We start from the raw sequence: 25,115 nt of genomic DNA, 5'->3' as shown, positions 1-25,115 counted from the left end.
TCCATCAGCTTTTTCAAATTAAAATGGAAGCCTGGTTTAAATGGTAGGAATAGAAGTTGAGTTCCATCTCCCAGAAAGTACAAAATGATAATGCAGGAAAAAATAAGAAATGCTGTATTAATAACACAAATTTTGTTTAGACTATTTTCCCCGCTTCCAAGTTATTCATTCTCTCTGGAGAGGTAAGCTGGCCTTGCATTTTTATACTTGATTTGAATTTCCATTAAAAAAAGATATTTGCATAATTTTGTATTTCCCCAAAAAGCTAGCAAGAAATCCTCTTCAAAGTAAGTGGTTAGATTCTATGTTCAGTTGCTTCATTTATGTGACTTTCAAACTCAAAAGAGGTGACTCAGAGCTGAGTCTTTGGGTCGGCATCTTAGGATTCAGCCACTGTAAAATTTATGCAAGGTTTATGTTCAGCATTTCGTGTCTTCTCTGCCTTCCCTAAATTCTCTTAATGTGGCAGGATTTTCAGTTCACTTCAATGAAGTGTTCTAAAATAGCTGCCACATTTAGTACCTGTTATTTGCATTGGATTACAACTATGAGTCAGTTTCTCCCTTTAAGACATTCAGTGGGATGATCTGAGAGAATAGCATTGAAACATGTATATTATCAAGTGTGAAACAGATCGCCAGTCCAGGTTGGATGCATGAGACAAGTGCTCAGGCCTGGTGCACTGGGAAGACCCAGAGGGATGGGATGGGGAGGGAGGCGGGAGGGGGGATCGGGATGAGGAACACATGTAAATCCATGGCTGATTCATGTTAATGTATGGCAAAAACCACTACAATATTGTGAAGTAATTAGTCTCCAAATAATAAAAATAAAGGGAAAAAAATTTTAATAACTAAACTCTAGAATTAGCAGTCTCATAATGTTCTGAAACAAACAAACAAACAAAGACATTCACGGCCTAGTTGGGAAGATAACCATATCAATTTTTAAAAAATGCAGTAAAAATACTGGGTTGATCGAAAAGTTAGTTTGGCATTAGCCATAACACCTTGCAGAAAAACCCGAACGAACTTCTTGGCCAACCCAACACAACCACGTTGTGATGTGTGAAACAAGGGAAACATGTGCCAAGGAGTGAAATAGTGCAAAGGAGGACACTCTCATTGTGAGGTTCAGAAAAGTGTCACAGAATACTATGAATGTTGCAGTCACAGATGTGAAAGAATGAACAGGTATGCAGCAAGAGGTCAAGGTGCAAAGGACATTCCAGATAGCAGATACACCATGTAAGAAACAGGATGTGGGTAAAAATAAAGATGACCAATGTTCTAGTGCAGTGTGTGAGTGGAGTGTGAAGTCCAGGCTGTGATGTCATATGTCATATATGCCATGTAAATAAATTTGAACTTTGCCCTGGATGAGAAAGTGAAAGCGTTAATCTCTCAGTTGTGTCTAACTCTTTGAAGCCCCATGGACTGTAGCCTGCCAGGCTCCTCTGTCCATGGAATTCTCCAAGCAAAAATACTCAAATGGGTAGCCATTCCCTTCTCCAGGGGATCTTCCCACCCCAGGGACTGAACCCAGGTCTCCTGCATTGCAGGTGATTATTTATCATCTGAGCTACCAGGGACCCCAAAGGTCCATACAGTCAAAGCTATGGTTTTTCCAGTAGTCATGTACGGATGTGAGAGTTAGACCGTGAGAAGGCTGAGCACTGAAGAACTGATGCTTTCCAGTTGTGGGGCTAGAGAATGCTCTTGAGAGTCCCTTGGACAGCAAGGAGATCAAATCAGTCAATCCTAAAGGAAATCAACCCTGAATATTCATTTTAAAGACTGATGCTGAAGCTGAAGTTCCAATACGTTGGACACATGATGCAAAGAGCTGTCTGTCTGGGAAAGACCCTGATGCTGGGAAAGATTGAGGGCAGGAGGAGAAGGGGATGCAGAGGCTGAGATGGTTGGATGGTATTATGGGCTCAATAGACATGAGTTTGAGCAAACTCCAGGAGATAGTGAAGGACATGGAAGCCTGGCCTGCTGCAGTCTGTGAGGTCACAAAGAGTCGGACACGACTTAGTGACTGAACAACAACTGGATGGTTTTGAATGGAGAAATGACTGGTCAGAGAAGGATCTTTGAAAATCATCCTGGCATCCAGCAATATGGAAGATAACTTACAGAGAGTTGGACTCAAGGCGGAATCACCATCTAGGAGATTATGGTATTAGCTTAGGTCCTGACGGAAGTGTTGGTACTAGATTTCTGGTTTGTGATTTCGATAGCTTGCTAGCTAGTACTCCTGCTTCAATTCTTCCCACTCTACTATCTTACATAGCAGTCTGAGTGATTTTCCCTCCTTCTATTTTGTAAAACTTCACTTGAAAGAATAGTACAATGTATACTGACATAGCTTTATTCTCGATATATCATGTGCTAACTTTTTGCCACATTTGTGACTCTTCCCCTTCTCTCTCCCTGGCCCTCTGCACTGGATTGTGTTGTCAATTTAACTAAGCTGGAACCACATTTCCCAGAATACATTTCTGTGCATAGTGTCACAAAGAGTCTTGAGATTCTGTGGATGTAAAAGTCTGCCAGTTCATGAATCTGGCAGAAGACACGAGACTCCAAGGTTACAGTTAGAGGATTTCATTACTCGCAACATAGCAGGCTGCATAAGCTTCTTGTTCATACAGCTCCTTTTGTGTCCCCACCCTGACCAAAACACACACACACACACACACACACACACACACACACACACACAACCTCCCAATCTTTTGTAATGGATTGCAAGCAAATATATGCTTCCCAGGTGGCTCAGTGGTAAAGAATCCATCTGCCAATGCAGGAGACGTGGACTCCATCCAGACGTGGGTTAGGAAGATACCCTGGATGAGGAAATGGCAATCCACTCCAGTAGTCTTGCCTGGAGAATCCCATGGACAGAGGAGCCTGGTAGGCCACAGTCCATAAGGGTTGCAAAAAGTTGGACACAACTGAGCATGCAATGCAAGCAAATCTGCTCAACCTTTGCCTTGGAAGGTGACATTACATTATTGTCTGGTTACACTGCAGAGTAAGGCAATCTGCCCTCTATCCCAGAGCAAGACACTATCTCTCTCCTCCGAGGCTGTTCACTATAATACAATCTGATATTGCCTTTTTCTCAAGATATACAGAAGAGTAAGAGAACCATGGAGAATTGTTGCCCAACACGTAGCTCCCTGACCATAAGGGATTTTTTGCATGAGATTTAGAAGGCGAAAGTGCAGTAGCAGCCATCTTCTTTGTATAATTGTAATGTTAGTGCAGAGTACTAGCAAGTATTAGAGTTGTCTCTTATCTGCTGGCTCATGCTGCTGGTGTGGGGCAGCAGACAGACTAACAGCTACTTTAGCTCCTGCCAGATCTCCTCCACCAGCTTCTCCACCTCCTGGGGAAGATGCCTGAGTAGCCCTTCAATAAAAGTCACCAATTTATTCCTTGCTTTATACCCTCATCCTTAACGTTGGAAACTTGGAAGTGATAAAAGACTCATCTCAGTTCCAGTCCATCCTGTTAACTTCACAGACTTCAGCTTGTTCTTGCCTCCCCCAGTTCACATCCATCTTTCTTCTCTGAGTACCTGCCCTGTACAGACTCGAGAAACATACTCAGAAACAACAGCCTTATATAAGTCAATCAAAATGGTCTAGTCCTGGCATTAAAAAAATCAGTAAATAGATCAATAGTATAAAAGAGAGAGCCCCCAAATAGATCCACACTTATAACATCACTTTTTCCTTTTTTTAAACAAAGGCATCAAAACAATCCAATGAGGGAAGGAAACTGTTTCAACAAATAATGTTGAAACAATAAGATATCCAACATTGTTTTGGCTATTTTAGTTTAATGTATTTCTTATAAAATTTAAAATCAGTTTGTTTCTCCAAAGAGTCTTCAAAAATTTTGATCAAGATTGTACTGATGCTGTAGATCAATTTGGGGGTAATGGACATCTTAACAATTTTGAGTTTTCCAATGCATGAATATCGTATATTTTTCTATTATTTACATCCTTAATTTCTCTGAGTCATGTTTTACTCTTTTGCAATGGAGAGGTCTCGGGCACTTTTTGTTACATTCATTCCTGATTGTGTCCTGGGTGACACAGTGGTAAAGAATTCACCTGCCAATCCAAGAGACTCAAGGGACACAGGGTCAGAAAGATCCCTTGGAGGAGGAAATGGCAACCCTCTCCAGTGTTCTTGCCTGGAAATTTCCGTGGACAGAGCAGCCCAGCGGGCTTCAGTCCATGGGGCCACAAAGAATTGGACACAACTGAGCAACTGAGCACATAGCATACATGTTATTATTATTTTTTCATTTTTTGGCTATGCCATGCAATTTTCAAGATCCTAGTTCCCTGACCAGCAATTGAACCTGGGCCATGGCAGTGAAAGCCCGGAATCCTAATCAGTAGGCCATCAGGGAACTCTGTAATAACGTTATTTTTTAATGCTTCGTGGATAGCATTTAGACATCACTGGTGTCTCAATGGTAAAATCCTCTTGACAATGCAGGAGATTCAGGTTTGATCCCTGGGTCAGGAAGATATCCTGGAGAAGGGAATGGCAACTCACCCCAGTATCCTTGCCTGGGAAATCCAATAGACAGAGGAGCCTAGAGGACTGTCCTTACGGTCGCAAAGAGTTGAACACAACGACTAAACAACAATAACAAAAATAGTATTTAGTTTTTGTATTTTCCAATAGTTTGTTGCTAAGATGTTGACATCCACTGATTCTTTAACTCTGCTTCCTTGCTAAATTTGTTTAATAATTAAAGCACTTTACTGTATATTCCCTATGATCTTCTGCGTAACAAATCAATCATATAATCTGCAAATAGAAACAGCTTTACTTTTCCTTTGACTTTCCATCTTTTTTTTTTCTTGCCTTATTGCATTAACTAATACCTCTTATCTAATAGTAATAGAAGTGGTGAATGTGGATATTCTATCTTTATGTCCAATCTCAGAGGGAACGCTTTCCCTAGTCCACCATTAAGTATGATACTAGCTGCAGTGTTTGTACATGTGTCTACTCAGACTAAGGAAACTCTCTTCAATTCTTAATTTGATGAGAATTTATGGCATGAATGGTTGTTGAATTTTAGCAAATGCATTCTCTGTCTAGATATACAGGAGATACGTAGCTACATATATTTATATATCTAGATCTATCTATCTATATATTTATATACTTATGGTTATATATCTATATACATATATCTGGAGCCTGCTTTTTGTATAGCTTGTTCCTCTCTAATGCATTGCCCTGCAGATTTTAGCCAACTCAGAGGCCGCAGACTCTCACATCTGCCTCAGTTCAGCAAGATCTCTGTTCTCTGCTCAGATTCAAGCTGTCTGTACTATAATTAGAAAATTGTTCCCAGGCAGAGAGCTGCTCAATCATGGAACTCACCTCATGAGTATCCTTTCTTTCAGAAACTGCAATCTATGCTGTCTACTGTACACTCTAAAAATAGTAGCTTAATATGTTTTGTGCTGTTTTATGGTTAATTATTCCACTATGAGCAGAAGTGGAAGCCAAATACAGTACCAATTCAAAAGCAGTTTTATCTTTCTCTCTTTTTAATAATTATTTTTTTTATTGCTGCATGGGGTCTTAGTTGTGGTGTGTGGGCAGGCTCTTTGTTATAGCACACAGGCTTAGCTGCCCTGTGGCACATGGGGTCCTAGTTCCCCAACCAGGAGTTGAACCCTCATCCCCTGCATTGCAAGGCGGGTTCTTAACCACTAGACCACCAGGTAAGTCCCTGCTCTTTCTCTTAATTATGGAATAACAAGCTTCTTATTTATTAATTTTCTGTATTTTCCAATTTAATGAAAAAGTTTTCCCTGAATTCATGAGAAACCGATGACTTTAAATATATGTATATTTATTTTTTTATACTTATAATTGTATTGCTTCTGCCCTGGAGTGGACTGTGTGAAACAGTGACCCTGTGTTTCAAAGGCCATCATTGCCTTCTGGGATTGAGCTGAAAAAATCATTAACTAGGAGAACAGTAGAAAACAAATATTGCACCAAGAAATTGGGACATAATGCTTCTCTTCTAGCAGTATGTCTGTATTCCAGGAAGGAATAGGGGTAAAGGTGAAAAGCAAAAGGAAGTATGAATGCCAAATGAGTTGATCCCCATTCTATTGGTAAGGAAGAACAGGTTGATTGATATTGCATAGACAATTTGAAATCTCTGCCTAACCATTGAGACCTAAGAAATCATCTAGGTCATAGTCATTTTGCAAATGAGAAAACTGAGGCCTAGAGAAGTTAGTTTGTCTTCAGTCATATAGCTTATTAATGATAACAAATTGGAATAGAAACCATATGGGGTTTTAGTCGGATATTTCTAATCATATTTTGGTTCTACCACTTCCTAACTGTGCAACTTTGGGCCAAGTTATTTAACTTCTCAGGGTCTGTCTTTTCATTTTCAAAATGATAGTTATCTTACCTATTTCAAATGATTGTTGTGAGAATTAAACATATAAACACATAGCTAATTCCAAATAGGTGGTTGGTGTTCAATAAATGTTCTCTTCATATTCTTTGTATATATAGTTTTTTGCAAAGCAAGGTTGCCGTCTATAATAACTCATGTACAGACTGTACAGTATGCTACTTTGAATAAAGGAAGTAATAAGATACAAATACTGCAGTCATACCCTTGTTATAAAACCATGGTTCTGGAAACATTTTAAGGAGTATGGAGGACAAAGAAATAAACATATTTTAATTTGTATATGTTGATAATACCTGTGATGGTAAATTCTATACCTCTATTTGATGGGGCCACAGGGTGCCCAGGTATTTGGTCAAGCATTATTCTGGGTGTATATGTGAGGGTGTTTCTGGGTAAGATTAACATTTGAATCAGTAGATTAAGTAAAGCAGATTTCCCCCTAATTGAGAGAGTGGGCCTTATCTAATCAGTTGAAGGCCTGAATAGATTAAAAGGCTGAACTTCCTTCAAGTCAGAGAGATTTTTTTCCTACCTTGAGACTGAAACATCAACTCTTTCTGGTTCTCAAGCCTGCCAGCCTCTGGACTGGAACTGAAGCATTAACTCTCCTGGTTCGTGTTCCTTTCAACTTGGACTAGAAGTACTTCAGCTCTCCTGGGCTTCCAGCTTGGCTACTCCCCCTCCAGATCCTGAGACTTCTCAGCTTCCACAATCACATGAGCTGATTCCTTGTAATAATTCTCTTTATAATTATAAATACACACACTCACATCTTAATGGGTCTGTTTCTCGGACGGACACTAATATCATACCATAGATATACACGTGTACGTACTTATTCCTCATGTCTTCAGAATAGTCAACAAAGAAGAATCTATTTCGGGGAATGCTTATGCAAATCCACAAGGAGTTGGGAAATACCAGGCGACAGCTAACTTCTCACATCTGATAAACCTCTTAAGAATATATCCGCCTCTCTGAGAGCACTGCTTTTCTCTAAAACAACATGGCTAGTTCCAGGAGAAGGAGAGGTGACTCAGGAGCAGCAGAACCAAAGAATACATGTCAATCAACTCGTTACTAAAAATGTTATGTTGAAGGATAGAAAGTTTGAGCAACTCTTTTGTAACATTTCCTGTTCATGTTGCCTTCAGAAGACCAGCTTTTGCAACTCTGTCTATGGCATTTTTAGTGGACTTGGCAGTATCATGAATCATATCCATGATCTGTCTCGTGACTGGTTGGTGACTGGTGGCAGCTGAATGGGGAATCCATTGAATAGAATAGATTTTTCTAATCCTTTCATATGCTTGGTCTAAGTGCTATCATCAAGTCAGCATTAAATAAATGTTTTATGATTCTGGTTTTTAAATCTCCAAAATAAGGATAATAATGCCAACTATATATTTTAAAATATGGTAGGAAAGTTATAAAACGTAAAAGTATTACAAGATAATACTTTTATTTGGTGCAAACACAAAATGTTATTGTAAACACTGCTGCTGCTGCTGCTGCTAAGTCACGTCAGCTGTGTCCGACTCTGTGCGACCCCATAGATGGCAGCCCACCAGGCTCCCCTGTCCCTGGGATTCTCCAGGAAGAACACTGGAGTGGGTTGCCATTTCCTTCTCCAATGCATGAAAGTGAAAAGGGAAAGTGAAGTCACTCGGTCAATTGTAAACACTAGAAGGCACTGTTTCACTACTGAGGCAGACAACGACTCTGACACAAATTTCTTGTATCATAAACCTCCTCTTGCCCAATTTCTATTCAAGAACAAAAAGTATGAGAAACTTTATTTATTTATTTTTTTAACCAGCAAAATCGGCTTGACTTTATTGCAGGGGAGCTACAGAGGAGCAGGGTAAATGAGGGTCTCCGCAGGAACTACCATCGCTGAGAGGGATTGCCAGGTCCTAGATCTTTCTGGGAGGCCAGAGAGGATCAGCGTCCTGCCCATGTGGGTCCATCCTGCAGGTCCATCCTCTCTGCTTGGGCCCGAGGTAGGAGACAGCCTTTCCTGCTTTCCCCAGGGTCTCCAGCAAAGTGCCCACACTGTGCTCAGAGCTGATGCAGACCTTTTTGTTGGGCAGGTCAAGGTCAAATTGAACTGCTGGCTTGTTGAGGACTCGGGTGACTGCGTTAGAGCAGCCTTCACAGGTCACATCCACGGAGAGCTCCTGCTTTGGCATCACTGAGGAGGAGGGGGCAGCTGCGGCGGTGACCGGGAAACTTTAAAATATACATTTGCACAATGTACTAAGCAGTGCAAAGAAAAGGGGAAAGGAGAACTAGTGTATAAAGGACACTAAGAAAACAAGTAAATCCAATAAAAAGAAGACAGAAACAAAAAACCTGCAATAGGTGATACAGGAGAAGAGGGATAATGAGAAGAAAATGAGGCCAAAGCAAGTTTCTTGTACACAAAGCAATATGTGGGAAGTATTTTCAACGTCACAACTCTTTGTCATGTTGTATTGAAAAATCCTGATTCATAATTAGTCACTGGCTCTCTAGGTCTGTGCCGGCTTCCTTTTTCACCCATCCTGTTTCTCTCAAATGCACTTTGCAGAGAGGATGCTGGGGATGTGTCAGAATCCAAAATGAAGACAAGGATGAGGGAGGGTGTTTGGAGTTTCCGTGAAAATGCAAGTGTTGTTTTGATAGTACTGCTCATTGGAAGGAAAGTAGGCAAATTTCCTACTTATATCTCCCTAGTTAATGTCTGAACGCTTCATTTTGAGACTTAGAAAGGGATTGAGGGGACTGTGAGTGACAGAGAACGAAACTGGCCTAGACTGTGTGGTTAGAGGCTTTTTTAAAAATTTAACATTTGGGACTTAAGGCTTCACAAAAACTTGAGGTTCATTTATTGTTGTTGGTTGCTGGTGATTTTGCTTTGCTTTCTTTTTCTCTTTCTCTGAAAGAATACCTTCTTCACCTTTTAATTCTTGACAATTAAAGGGATCCAGGAGGAGGCAGCACAGAGCTGGCTGGCTGCTTTGGTTGTGATATAAATTTAAAGAGGGATCTTGAGATTGGATTCTATTAATACTAGTCTATTTCTGAAGTCAACTTAGAAAAGGAAACAGGAACTGAAAGTAACAGATTTGTCCAAATCAAACACCGTACGTTTAAGAACCTAGGCAATCATGGTTTGAGACTCTCAGGAGATTTTTTACTGTGCTTTAAGGACAAGGAAATCAAAATGCCTCATTTAGCACACTTAGATTGGAGTTTAAAATACCTGACTCAACAGTTTCTCAACAGCAAATACTCTATTATACTATGAGCTCTCCGGGAATCATGTCTCATATCTTCTACACCTCACTGTCTATACCCATAATGACTGGCCTATAGCAGATGCTCAATAGTTGAATGAATGAACATGGAAACATTCTTCTGGTATTAGTCATTCAGGCTATCACTGTCTTGGTTTTCTTTTTTTTTTTTCTTTGATCTTTTTTTGTCCTTACTTTCTTTGAACCATGCTCTTAAGATGGAAAATATTAACTACCTCTTTCTCACTTCTTATCAGGAGTAGTGTCTGAGTCCAAAGAATATAATTGAGGCTGGTGTGAATCTCTGTGTAAGGGGGAGAGAGGAGACTTTAATAGCCAGTAAGTAAATCTGTGGTGCCCTCAAACTCCATGGAAGAGTAGGAAAAAGAAGCCATTGGTCATTGGAAAGTTAACTCAACAGTGAGTCTTGATGACAGAGGACACATTCTTTCTTCATTGTGAGTCTCGACTTTGATGCCTTCAATAAAAACCATTAATGCAAGTCCTTGGGAGTAATAGTCACCTTGTATATGATCCAGGGATTGGCAGTATTGCTTCCCACCTAGTTGAAGTTCAGAAAGTTCTTGTCCAGCAAGGGCATGTTAATGTTGATATGCAATATAGCCAGCCTTCTTGAGGTGATTTGTGTTGCCTTCCTTCTGACTTGTAATCCATATTTGAGTCTATAGGGCTAGACTAGGGCAGATTGAGGGAGGAAGGTCCAAGGGATGAATCTCTTCCTATGGAAGGAACAGGAGCAGTGTTTTTTTTTTTCTCCCCCAGGAGTAACGTGGGGTTGTAGGACTGAGTGTCTTGAAGAGCAGGTGCTTAGGGGAGAGGAAGGGGCAAAGCCTGGAATTTCCTGTTAGGAATGGAGGGGAGGGCCCAATGAGGACTCCCTCCTAATGAAATCTTTGAGTGCTTTTCCTTTTGGAATGCAAGGGAAATTTCAAGTTAGCTGATATGAAATTAAAAGACGCTTACTCCTTGGAACGAAAGTTATGACCAACCTAGACAGCATATTAAAAAGCAGAGACATTACTTTGCCAACAAAGGTCCATTTAGTCCAGGCTATGGTTTTTCCAGTAGTCATGTATGAATGTGAGAGTTGGACTATAAAGAAAGCTGAGTGCAGAAGAATTGATGCTTTTGAACTGTGGTGTTGGAAAAGACTCTTGAGAGTCCCTTGGACTGCAAGAAGATCCAACCAGTCCATCCTGAAGGAAATCAGTCCTGAATATTCACTGGAAGGACTGATGTTGAAGTTGAAACTCCAATATTTTGGCCATCTGATGCGAAGAGCTGACTCATTTGAAAAGACCCTGATGCTGGAAAAGATTGAAGGCAGGAGGAGAAGGGGACGTCAGAGGATGAGATGGTTAGATGGTATCACCAACTCAATGACATGAGTTTGTGTAAACTCCGGGAGTTGGTGATGGACAGGGAGGCCTGGCATGCTGCAGTTCATGGGGTTGCAAAGAGTCTGACACGACTGAGTGACTGAACTGAACTGATACGTTAACGCCTGCTTCTTCTATATTATAATTCTCCTATATAAATAATTCAGTTCTATTCCAGCAGAGTCTGTTTAGTTGTGGAGGCTGAAAGGGCAGAGTAGTGAGTGGGAAAGAGTTCTTCCACCATATTCTTTTTTTTTTTTTTTGGTATTTATTTGGCTGCACTGGGTCTTAGTTGTGGCACGTGGGATCTTCGATCTTTGTTGTGGCATACAGGATATTTAGTTGTGGCATGAGAGCTTTTTGTTGTGGCATCTGGAATCTAGTTCCCTGAGCAGGCCACCTGCATTTGGAGAATGGAGTCTTAGCCATTGGATCTCAAGGGAAGTCCCTACGATATTCTTTTTAAGCACTCCAGTAGAGAAGGGGTGACTGTGGGTCTTAACTGGAGGCCTCGGCTCTTTGTCAAATGGACCTCTTCCTACAACATGCCAACTGGTTTTCCCACAATGAGTGACCCAAGAAAGACCAACACGGAAGTTAGCCTTTATGACCTCACCTTGCAGTGGCACACCGTCACTTCTGCCATGGCCACACAGACCACCTCTGATACACCGTGGAAAGGCTCTACAGAAGGGAGGAAATACCACGAGACAAGGATCATGGGGGCCCAGCCTGGAATTTGGCTACCACCGATGAAATGCCTAAATGTATTTGATTATAAAGCCTTTTTTAAAAATGGGAATTTCCCGGGACTGTTGTTCTATGAAACACATTTTAGGAAATGCTTTTTATATTTTATAGGTAACGGAAGTGCATTGGAGTTTCTACAAGACTGTGGCATGAATCTGTGTTTTGAAACATTGCTGGCAGAAACATGCTGAATGAATCTAAGGAAGAATAAAGATTAAAGTCAGAGGGATTCCAGTTAGGCGGTTTGGCAGTGTTGCGCATGAGAGGTGATAGCAATGGGAAATGGAGATTGGGGATGGAAAGAGGAACCAAAGTGAGATATATTGTAGAGGCAGAAACAACAGAACAATGTGATTATGAAAGAGGGAGGCATCCAAAATGACTCAGATTTCTAGCTTTAAGTGATTAGGACCATGATGAGTCCAAGAGCCAGCACTGGAAATAAAGAGCAAGGATCGGGTTTGGGAGCAGCATTGATGAATTCAGTTCTAGATATCTTGAAATTTTGTGCCAGTCAGGAGCCTATTTACATGAGCACATCCATGAATACATTTTTGGCCACAGGCAACAAAAACCCCTACTCAAAATGACTGAAATGATAAAGGCAATATTTCGCTCACAAATTGGAGATCTAAAGGTGGGATGGGCTTTAGGGTTGACCTAAAGTGTCTCCAATTCCATTTTCCAGTGGTTCCTTTGGCTCTTCTCTCTCCCCTGTGTCAGCTTGTTCCTTGGGCTGATTTTCAAGAATGCTGGAACTATTCTGGCCTCACACCTGCAGGTGACTATATGGGAGGACAAAGAGGCCGTCTCACCTGTGGATTGGTCTTTCCTCGCTTGTCAGAGCTTAGATTGAATCTCATGCCCAGCATGATTCAATCCCTGAGGCTGGAGGAATGCTTTGTGCTCATTTAAACCAATTACTAGCAAGGTGGTTGGATAGGATTCTTAGACCAATGAAACCTACTGCTAGAACAAGGGTGTAATGGATGGAGGAGATAAAATCCACGAGAACGAGCCCCGCAGACAACGGCAAATGTGATTCCAGAGCACAAAGCTAGGCAGATTTGGAAGTCTTCTGCACTGATGTTAATTTGAGGACTTGGGAGAATTTGCGATCACTTAGGGTGACAGTGTAAGGTAAGAACAAGAGGACATTGAAGAGCAGTTGCGTTAAAGGGTCAATGCTGAGTGATGGAACCAACAAAAAAAGTGAGGCATGCCCAGAGAGGCCAGTGTTTGTGGAACCAGGGCAGTAATGGCTTCTCTGCAACCATGAGAGGGGCAAAAGGGTTTACTTTTCATTTGTTTTTTCTCCAAAAAAGCTTTTTCTCCAACTAAGTACAGTTCATAGGCAAATGCCATGTCATTTACGGCACGGCATCATCGATTCAACGGACATGAATTTGAGCAAGCTTCAGGAGATGGTGAAGGACAGGGAAGCCTGGTGTGCTGCAGTCCATGGGGTGGCTGAGTCGGACACAACTGGGTGGCTGAACAACAACATGTCATTAATTACCTTTCCTTTTTTCTCTCACTCAGAATGTCCCTCAGAGTAAGTCTCATATGTATGTATATACACACATATATATATGACAAATGCTCAGTAGTCATCTGTTGATTGGTTTTTGTTGTTGCTATTAATTTTTTTATTATGGTGGGAAATTTGGCTAAGAGAGTACATTGTATGTATGTATAGGAAAAAGCGCAACCAAAACAAGCAAGAACATTTGAGGAACCCTGGATCTTACTTAGACTCAAACATTGGTGTCATATTTAAAAGAAAAATTTGCAAACTAAAAGTTATTTCTGTGCTAGTTAAACCACTAGGAAGCATCTCCTGAGTACACTGTTGTCTTCAGAAACATTGTTTGAAACATATTTACTAAAAATATGACAAAATTGTTTAAAATGTAAAATTTTGCATTTGGAAAAAAAGTCTACCTTACATAATATCAATTTGGTGGTTCTTTTGTTGCTTTTCTCCTCTCAGAATATGAGTTTAAAGGTGTATATTTTGCATATAAGTAAGATAAGGGCAAAAAAGCACCTCTTTATCAGACAGACATTATCTAATTGTATCATGCAATGCCTTCTGAAAACTTGTGTAGGCAGGGTTTATTTTACTTTATTGAAAGGAAATAGCATCTAATAAAATCCCCAGCACACTAGGAAGCATCAGGAATCATACTGGGCGTCAATTAACCTTTTAATTGATTGACTCTTTAAGATTGTAGCATTTTTCTACGCCATGCACAGTTTACAATTAACGCTGGATAATGATGATAGAGAAACTGTTATACAAGTAGAAATGTAATTGATGCTATGACACATAAATTATGTACACCTCATAGAAAAAAAGAGGTAGAATAAATTCTTTATGATGCATTCTTCATTTGAAGTAATCATTTTTGGGTGATTAAAGTCTAGTAAGTTGCTTTATTTTCAGAAATTGTTTCCCCAGTGTTGCCTCTAACCACTCTGCACTGGTCATGAAACAATGGCCTGTGGAGATGAGAGATTTAGAGAAAAGAGATTAGAGGTTCTGACTCTGAAGTCAGAACGTTGAAATGACATTTTTTTTTCCTCGGTTTCCTCATCTTTAAAAATTAATAATGTTATCTGTTGCATTATTGTGAGAATCACACACAGCATGAGGGCTGGCAAATAGAAATGCTCAGCAGTTGCTGGCGAGTGACTGTTAGGTTTTATTTTAGACTGTCCCCAGTGACTTATCTACTCTGCAAGTAATTGGTAGACAGAGTCATCTATGATTTAATGGAAGTTGCTGCTTATATGGTTTCCAGTATTTGGGTGGAGAACTGTGTCTCAGAGCCAAGGACTCTGTGTTCTGTCTCTGTGTCACATTTATTCAGTCATTAAGTAACCTCAGTGTCTGTCTTTGGCCCTCTATTACTCAGTATCTATGATTTCATTGTTGAAAATGATATCTGAGCCCAAATTATGTTTGTAAGTCAGGTCAGTCTTTCCACAGAGAAAGCAGGCCTCCACCCAAATAAATCATTCTGCTCAGAAAACTGCATCCTAGATTTTGTCCCTGGTTCAAATAAAAATACATTGATTTTTATATGTGTAGAGTAAGACTTCTTCATTTTTCACACTGTGCTTTCAAATTCTTGCCCAAATATAATCTCTTTTTCATTCTTACCGTTTGGATCTAGGTGATCTTATGCTGTCTCAAAACTTTTGCCTAAGCCCTAGACAACTTACATTAGAGAACTGAAAATTCTGTGGGAGGTATCTATTTCCATCTTCTCGTTTCGTGTTGGATGCTACAGAGTATTGGGCTGGCCATAAAGACCATTTGAATTTTTCCATAAAAGTATACTGAAAACTCCAAAAAAACTTTTTGGCCAACCTAATATTTCATCAGACATGCCAATTTATTCATGAATACCTCTCCTTAAACTTCCTTGGAGTCTCATTTAATTAAATTAATTTATTTGGCCACACCAGGAATTGAACCCCGGCCCTCAGCAGTGAAAGCATGGAGTCCTAACTACCAGGGAATTCCCATCAGTCTCATTTTAGACATGAACCATTGTGCTCTTAGCTTGAAATTAGGAAAGAATGTAGGATTGAATGTTTTAAATATCATTAAATCATTTGTTGAAATCTGACTGTACTTTTGGCCAACCATGCTGTGATATCATAGCAGCTGAAAGTTTAGCCAAGTATTTTAATTTCAAATAGGCTTCTGGTTGAAGATGGTTCTAACTGGAATCGGAGCAGCCAGTGTTGACTCCACTCTTAAGTAGTGTCAAAATATTCTGCTTATTATTTTTTCTCCTAATTAGGTAATATTACCTCCTTTTGTCATTTTTTCTTATCTTTCAAACAGAGTTCCTGATGATAGCCTAACCTCATGACCTTATTGTCTTAGAATAATTTATTTAATGTGCAATATCTATATGTGCACTAAGAGTCATAGTTTATAAATAGAGTTTTACTGCTAAAAAAGATTCAAAGGACTCTAAATGATGATGCTTATAAATTTACAGTTTAAAAAAATAAACAAAAATAAATCTACAGTTTACTATAGGAAAAGACTATATCCATGGTATTAAAGTAAGGATTGTTGTTGTTCAGGCTCTCAGTTGTGTCTGACTCTTTGTGACACCATGGACTGCAGCATGCCAGGTTTCCCTGTCCTTTGCTCTCTCTCAGAGTTTGCTCAAACTCATTGTGTTGATGATGCCATCCAACCATCTTATCCTCTGTTGTCCCCTTCTCCTCCTGCCCTCAATCTTTCCCAGCCTCAGGGTCTCTTTCCAGTGAGTTGGCTCTTCCCATCAGGTGACCAAAGTATTGGAGCTTCAGCATCAGTCCTTCCAATGGTATTCAGGCTTGATTTCCTTTAAGATTGAGTGGTCTGATCTTGTAATCCAAGGGAATCTCAAGAGTCTTCTCCAGCACCACAGGTCAAAAGAAAGTAAGAATTGCATCCGTGCAAAGGCTGTTTCACTGTAAGGGGTCCAGAGAGGCCAGGTGGGGCTGCTTTGTTCACCCTCTATAAGAGCTGAGGTCAGACGCAGGGCTCAGGAGCCACTGATGTGAACACAGACTACTTTGAAAGCAGAAAGCTCCAAATGGAGTCTTAGGCAGAGTCTTTTATATTTGCTGGTCACATAGACATACTCCTGCTAAATAACCAGTCTCAATGACAGAGCTGAGTCCAGATGTAAAACACTGATCTCTTAATAATCAATGTTGCCAAAGTGGTACAAACCATAACAACCCTGAAACTCCTCCAACTTGTGGTTTCAAATCAACACTACCAATCAATATGTTTCATGACTTGACAAGGGTCAGTGCCATGCAAGAACTTTAGCAGAACAGTTCAGGTTGATTCCTGGCCTGTTGTAATTAACTGTCACAGTAAGGTCTACCACCCTGATCTGTGTTTCAAGACCTTTCTAGGACAAAACAATTATCCTTAATTTAACAGAGATTAACTTGCCTTACTATCAAAACACACATCCAGGTTCTAAACATTTGCAGTCATCAGTGAGGCGTTGGTATAGATTTAAACAGAAACTAAATCATCCAATAATAATAGCACAAATTTTATCATATTTTATACTGAATTTATAATTCATTTGCCTCTCTGATCTATAGCTATCTGAACTCTAAGGTATATACCAGCTGAATGATTAAGAATCATAATCAATCTATCATTAATTAAGTCTATGTCTTCCTTAGGTCAATTCTTCTCCATAGAAATAATGTCTGGTGAAAGAAAAATCAAAAGACATAGCCACATTGGTATTTTCCTATGTGGTCATAGTTAGAGCTCCCATTTTTTCATTCATTTTGAGAATGTAGACTACTTCTGGAAGTTAATTTTTCATTCAGCTCACTTCTTGGCTCTTCAAAAGAGAAAAAAGTTTTATCAGAGTCCTTCTCCCCAAAAGCATTGAAGTCCAAGTTGACAGAATATTATTCTTTTATTTTAAGCCTCATCACAATTGTTGACTTTTCCTTTTCGTGAAACCCATATATTGGCTTCTTTTCTCTCATCAATAATTTCACCTTGCTTTCATTAATCATTAATTTTAATCCAAGTCTTTCCCCTATTAGATCCCTGTGGTTCAACTACTGAGCTTGTCTGTATGACTGGAAGCAAGCTCATCTTGGCTGGACATGGCTGGACTTCCCTTTCAGTCCATTCCTAATTCTATGAGGTCAGAGTGGATAAATAGAGAAAATGGGACTCTCCTGTCCATGAGCAAAGAAACATTGTTACAATTAATCCCAGCCTGTGGAAGTGGGGGGTGGGGAGGATAATCTATCCCACTAATCTCTTTGGAATTCTTTCATTAGGTTCAAAATAATAACAGTATCTTGTTTTGCATTATCAGCCTCTGGAGCTTTTAGTTACACACCTAATCTAAAGACTATGAATTTGGCATTTGTCATAGACCGAATTTTGTGTATCCCCTCAAATTAAGATGTTAAACCCTACCTCCAGTGTGATGGTATTAGGAAGTGAGGTCTTTGGGAGGTGATTAGGATTAAAAATGAGATTATGAGGGCAGAGGGCGTCCCTGGTGGCTCAGATGGTAAAGAATCTGCCTGCAATGCAGGAGATATGGGTTTGATGCATGGGTTGAGAAGATCCCCTGGAGGAGGAAATGGTTACCCACTCCAGTATTCTTGCCTGGAGAATTCCATGGACAGAGGAGCCTGGCAGGCTGCAGTCCATGGAGTCACAAAGAGTTGGACACGACTGAGTGGCTGAGCACACTTTATGAGGGCAGAGCTCATGAATGGGATTAGTGCCCTTATAAAAGTCATGAGGCTGCCTGCTTCCTGCCTTGTAAGAGCAAAGCAAATGGCAGTTTGCAACCTGGAGGAGGGTCCTCACCAGAATCTTACCCTGACAGCACCATGATCTCCAACTTCCATCCTCCATAACTGTTGTTCATAAAGCATTCAGTCTATGACACTTCGTTACAGCAGCCCAAGGACAGCATTGAAAAAGAAAATTATGGAAGATTTGTAGTGAAATTCCTGCATCATTCTGCACTCTATTTTCCCTACTTCCATAGTAAAAACAATGTATCTAAGGGAGACATGACTTTAGTCACCTTCCTGTTAAGTTGCAAACTATAAGTTATAGGTTTGTGGACCAATCCTTCAATCTGTCATCACCCCTACACCTTTTTAAGCAGTTGTGTTTAGTTTTAATTGTCTACTAATCTACTACTTTGAGTGTGATAAGGAATATGATAAATCCAGTCGATTGAATGTAATATTTCTTTGCTTATTTTAGTGGGCAAGAGAAGTGAGTGTCTTGATCCAAGGAAATGTAACTAGGAAGGCCAAACTGGTACAATATTTTTGTTCTAACTTTTTGATAGTATTCAAAGCATTGGCTTCAGTCACTAGGTATGCAAAGCCAAACCCAAAATATGAGTCAAGTTTTGTTAATACCCATCTAAGTTCCCCCCCAGGCAATAGATAAAGAGTCATTATTATCTACTTGCCAGCTATGAGTTGGATCTTCCCTCCTGGGAATACTTCCCAGGGCTATTTGCAAACACTGCCTTTTTGATGGCAAATGGAATATTTATTATTAACGGTTTAAGCTTCAGTAAGGGCCAATGGTAAATTTGTCATTTGATCTATTGATGCATGATTTGAATTCCTCCATGTAGACACATTTCATGTACCCAGGTTGCCAGTTCAAGTGGTCAAACTAAATCATCAACTTAGTTGATTCGTTGATTCCTTGCATAAGGTTTCTTCGGTGAGCATCAACATGTACCACTTTGGTTTGCTCTTAGAATTTACATAAAGATTTTCAAAGAGCAGTATCCTTTTTATCACCCAGTCATCTATAGTCCACTTGCCAGGTTAAATTGCAAATCCACTGGTCAAGAGTCAGTATACACTCAAAAAGTAGGGTGTTTACTTGTATCTAATTCTTCTATCATTGACAGGAATACATCCTATAATTAGGCCCCTGGACCAAGTTGTTTTTATCTTCCTTCATGAGAATTTTACTACCTGTTAGACAGCAGGCCACAACTTTCCACACTGAGCCATGACCCTCAATTCTGGAACTGCTAGAATCATAACTTTTCAAAAAGCAAATACAATTTACATCTTGGAGATCTTTCAGAAGTCAAAGCAGACTAAAACTATGACCATTAAAGTTCAGATCATGAGATGACAGATAATTCTGGTAGATATTAATTAAGTTTGAGTGATAGTGAGTTTAGAAATTAAATGATGTATAAATTTGCATAGATATATTTCCCAATCAGAGCTTACAATTATTAAAAAGATGAAGAGAAAATAGTCTTTTCAACAAATGGTGCTCAGACAACTGGGTCTCCACATGCAAAAGAATTAACTTGGACTCTTAACTCACACCATAAAAAATTAATTCGAAATGGATCATAAAACTAAGAGCTAAAGATACAAAACTCATAGAAAACATATAGGGGCAAATCTTCATGACCTCAAATTAGGCAATAGTTTATTAAGTGTGGCACCAAAAGCAAAAAAAAAAGAAAAAGATAAACTGGACTTCAACAAAATTTAAAAACTCCGTGCTTCAAAGGACACTATCAAGAAAATGAAAAGGACAACCCACTGAATTAAAGAAAATATTTGCAAATCATATATCTAATAAAGGATATTTTATCCAGGGTATGTAAAGAACTCATACAACTCAACAATAAAAAGACAATTTGATTTAGAAGTGTGTGAAAAATATAAATAGATATTTTTCCAAAGAAGAGATGCAAATAGCTAATAAGCACACACAAATATGTCAAACATAACTAGTCATTAGGGAAATGCAAATCAAAATCACTTTGAGATACCACTCCATATTCGATAAGGGGGCTAAAATTAAAAAAAAAAAAGCCAGTAACAAGTGTAAGTGAGAATGCAGAGAAATTGGAACACTCATACATTACCAGTGGGATGTAAAATGGTATAGCCACTTTGGAAAACAGTTTGACAGTTATTCAAAATGTTGAATTTAGAGTTATCATATGCCCTAGGAATTCTCCTGCTGGCTTCCCTAGTGGCTCAGATGGTAAAGAATCTGCCTGCAATGCTGGAGGCCCGGGTTTGATCCCTGTGTCAGGAAGATCCCTTGGAGAAAGGAATGACTACCCACTCCACTTGTCTTGACTGGAGAATCCCATGGACAGAGGAGCCTGGTGGGCTATAGTCCAAGGGGTCACAAAAAGTCAGACAGACAAAACTGAATTGCTGAACTGGACACTTTCACAGCAATTCTGCTGCTAGATCAGAATAGGCAAATCCACAGAAATAGAATGTATATTAGTGGTTGCCAGGGAATGGAAGGAGGTAAATGGGAAGTGACTGTTAATGGCTATGGGGGTTCTTTCTGGAATGATGAAAATGTTTTGAAAGTAGATAGCTGCACAAATCTATGATTATACCAAAAACCACTAAATTGTACACTTGAAAGGGTGAATTTTATGCTGTGTGAATTATATCTCAATAAAGCTATTAAACAAACTATTAAAAAGGAGCTCTTATAGGAAATAGTAAATATTTGAAAGTTTAAATTTCATGTTTCAGGACTTCCCTGGCAATCCAGTGGTTAAGACTCAGTGCTTCCATTACAGGGAACTAAGATCCCACTGGCCAAGTGGTACAGTCAAAACAAAAACAAAACTTCATGTTTATATCTCCTAAAAGCTGCTTCGTTAACATATTTAGACTTACTTTACCAAAGAGGATATACAGATGGCAAATGAGCACATGAAAAGAGGCTCAACATCATTAGCTATTAGGGAAGCGCAAGTTAATACCATGATGGGATAACACTCCACACCTATTAGAATGCCTAAAACTGAAAAGGCTGACCATGACAACTGTTGGTAAGGATATGGAGGAATTAATTCTCATATACTGCTGTAAGAATGTAAAGTGAAACTTCGGAAGTCTGTCATTTCTTAAAAGTTAAATACACACCTTCCATAAGACCCAACTATTCCACTTATAGGTGTTTACTCAAGAAACATGAAAGCATATACTAATGCAAGGGCTTATATACAAATGTTCCTAGTATAACAGCCCAAACTGGAAACCCAGATGTGCGTGGATAAATAAATCATGGTATACCCATACAATGGAATGCTACACAGCAATAAAGAGGAGTTAAGTCTTGATACATGAAACAACAGGGATACTCATACTGGAAGCTAGACCAAAAAGGAGTACATATTATATGGATTCATTTATCTAAAAGTCTAGAAAATGTAAAATAATCTGCAGTTACAGAAACTAAGACGAGTGATTGTCTGGGAGGGAAGGACTGGGATGAAGAGAAGGGAGAGATCACAGAAGCAACACTTTGGTGATCTACATAAATTAGTTTTCTTGGTTGTGGTGATAGTTTGATTGATGTATATGCATGTTAATTCTCATCAAGTTGTAGTCTTTTTTTTTTTAATTCTCATCAAGTTGTAGTCTTTAAACATATGCAGTTTATTTTAATTTACTTTTATCTCACTAAGATTGTTTAAAAAAATCTTTGATCTTTTGCACAGATATAAAAACTTCTTAATGGAAATTGGCATTGTTTTAGCGAGCCTCACTTATACAACAGATTTATTTATGAAAACTTGTAGTAAGCTAAATACAGATAAACAAAGTAACATTTTTTAAGCATCAAGGAAGCTCTTTGTTCAGAGAATTCTTTTTTTTTCCAAATAAAACAAATTTGAACACAAAAGGATGATATGTGTGTACATTTCTGAGATTTTATACATGCACAGATTCTTCTCTTTTTTTTGGCCATACAACTTGAAGGGTTTTAGTTTCCCAACCAGGGATTGAGCCCAAGCCATAGCAGTGACAGCTTCAAGTCCTAACCTCTGGACTCCCAACCAGGGAGCTCCTTTACACAAGCATAGATTCTTGTAACCACTACCGCAGACAGGCTACAAAACACCTGAACACCTGAAGGCATTCCCGCCAGCTGCTTCTTTGTATTTAGATCATTTTCTAAACCTCATCTTGGCTACCACTGACCTGATGCATTATATCTGTTTCTGTACTTTAGCTTTTGCCGGAATGTCATATAAGATGGAAACATACAGAATATAATCTTTTGATAATGGTTCTTTCACTTAGCATAATGCATTTGAGAGTCATCCATGCTGTATGTACCAATACCCTGTTCCTGTTTATTGTTGAGTAGTATTCCATTGTGTGGATGCACTACAGTTTATTTATCCATTTATCTATTGAAGAACAAGTGGATAGTCTCCAGTTTTGGACAATTATGTATAATGCTTATACAGAGAATTATTTTAAAATTAAAAACTCTTAAAAAAATAAAATTAAAAACTCTTTTTGCAGTGTAAATAATCATTATTTCCTTTAATACTTTTATAAAATTTAGTCTTTAGTGTATCAAATTACCTTCAAGAGGGGCACCTTTGTGCTAATGACACTATGAATACCTAACAAATATCTACAGATATCTACTTCATATGGCAAGAAAGGCCTTACTGTCAGTGATGTGACGGTAAATGTTTAACAAATGTCTAGGGGTGTATGGTGGACAGGGGGAAAGCAGTCCTTCATTTATGTGTTTGCCAATTTCTATGGTGTAAATATTCCAAATGTGTTAGTTTCAAACTATCAATGTGACATCACTGAACTTGGAAAGAAATGGGCACAGTTGGCTCTCATAGGGAAGGAGCAAGTATGAGTTGGTTCCAGCAGAACACTAATTGATAATATAAGTTTAATAGGCACACATGGAAAGAATGGTGGATATAAATTCAGAAATACAGGGTTGCAACATGTAACTTCTGAAAGACTGTAAAGAACTTCTCAAACTTCTGACTCAGTTACTGATCTGCAGACCTAGTATAATATGTGTTTGTGTTCAGCTGTGTGCAACTCTTCTGCGACCGTATGGATTAGCCCACCAGGCTTCTCGACCCAAGGATTGAACCTGCATCTTCTGTGTCTCCTGCATTGGCGGGTGGATTCTTTACACGGAGCCACCTGGGAAGCCCCTAGTATAATATATTGAACTCTTAATTACTAGGATGATCAACAGCGAGCTCTTCATAGAGAAGTGAAAAGCATGGTTAAATATATTTTTAAATATGATATGGAAAACATCCAACAAGAAACATGTTTTTGAATAAATACAAGTCACGGATCAATTTTGACAAAATTAAAGAGAAGACTATAATAAATAATCATAATGACCCAGTTTTAAAAACCACTGGGGATTCCTTGGTGGCTCAATGGTAAAGAATCCGCCTTCCAATGCAGGAGAGATGGGTTCAATGTCTGATCCTGGAAAATCCCACATGCCTCAGAGCAACTAACCCTGTGGGCCACAACTGTTGAGCCTGTGCTCTGAAGCCCAGGAGCCACAGTTACTGAGTCCACATGTCGCAACTACAGAAGTCTGCACGGCCTAGAGCCCATGCTCGGCAACAAGAGAAGCCGCTGTAATAAGAAGCCCACGCACTACAACAAAGAGTAGCCCCCACCCACCACAGCTAGAGAAAGCCTGTGCAAAAAAATGAAGACCTTGTTGTTAAGCTGCTCAGTCGTGTCCGACTCTTTGCCACCCCATGGACTGCAGCATGCCAGATTTCCCCGTCCTTCACCATCTCCCGGAGCTTGCTCAAATTCATGTTCATTGAGTCAGTGATGCTATCCAACCATCTCGTCCTCTGTTGTCCCCTTCTCCTTCTGCCCTTAATCTTTCCCAGTTTCAGGGTCTTTTTTAATAAGTCAGCTCTTCGCATCAGCTAGCCAAAGTATTGGAGCTTCAGCTTCAGTATCAGTCCTTCTAAAGAATATTCAGGACTGATTTCCTTTAGGATTGACTGGTTTGATCTCCTTGAAGTCCAAGAGACTCCCAAGAGTCTTCTCCATCACCACAGCTCAAAAGCATCAATTCTTCAGCGTTCAGCCTTCATTATGGTCCAACTCTCATATCCATACATGACTATTGGAAAAACCATAGCTTTGACTACACAGAGCTTTGTTGGCAAAGTAACGCAGCCAAAAATAAATATATTTTTTAAAGATACATTAAATGTTAATAAAATCACAAATAATCAAGGAACTTTTATTCCTCAGATTTATTTGGATTTTTAAACTGAATTAAAATGTATGAAACTATTGTACTTAGCTGATCCTTGAAATACTTGAAACCACTTACAATAAACTTCATAGGTAGCAATTTTTCTATTAGAATATTTTTAAGTTACTATGGAAACAAGTTGTCCTATTGTTACACTTTAGGCCACTTCTCAGTCTTATACTAGCTAACTCAGCTCTCCTTTTCTTCCTTTCTGCATTCCCCAGAAACTCATTTGGCTGTAAATTTCTCTTTAAAGACTTTCCTCTGTTTAAGTTTCTTGAATTGGAAAGGGGAATGAGGGAGTCTTTGGAAATATTTTATATCTTGATCTAGGTGGTGTTTACATGGGTATTTACATATGTAAAAATTCAAGCTGTGTACTTAAGATTTTTAACGTGGGTTCCCAGTTGTCCCAGAACCAGCATAGCACTGCATACAATGATTTGCTCACAGAAGGCTCTCAGTTTAACTGAACTGAACCAAGATTGCAGCAGCAGAACTTGACCTTTTACAAGCACTTGATACGTGTTTGTCATCCTTGTTGACAATG

At 39.3% G+C, this 25,115-nt stretch overlaps 1 protein-coding gene and 1 pseudogene across 1 annotated transcript in view; one reads left to right on the top strand and one right to left on the bottom strand.

Annotated features, from left to right (window-relative positions):
* SMIM14 (small integral membrane protein 14) overlaps positions 1-25,115 on the top strand; it is a 128,274-nt gene that overhangs the window by 35,078 nt on the left and 68,081 nt on the right. The gene's annotated exons all lie outside the window — the stretch shown is intronic.
* Positions 8,414-8,689, bottom strand: LOC136148107 (copper transport protein ATOX1 pseudogene; annotated as a pseudogene).

This window comes from Muntiacus reevesi, chromosome 16, assembly GCF_963930625.1.
Source record: "Muntiacus reevesi chromosome 16, mMunRee1.1, whole genome shotgun sequence".
NCBI classification, from domain to species: Eukaryota; Metazoa; Chordata; class Mammalia; order Artiodactyla; family Cervidae; genus Muntiacus; species Muntiacus reevesi.
Note: the sequence above shows the minus strand (reverse complement) of the source record. Positions and strands in the feature narration are given on the sequence as shown.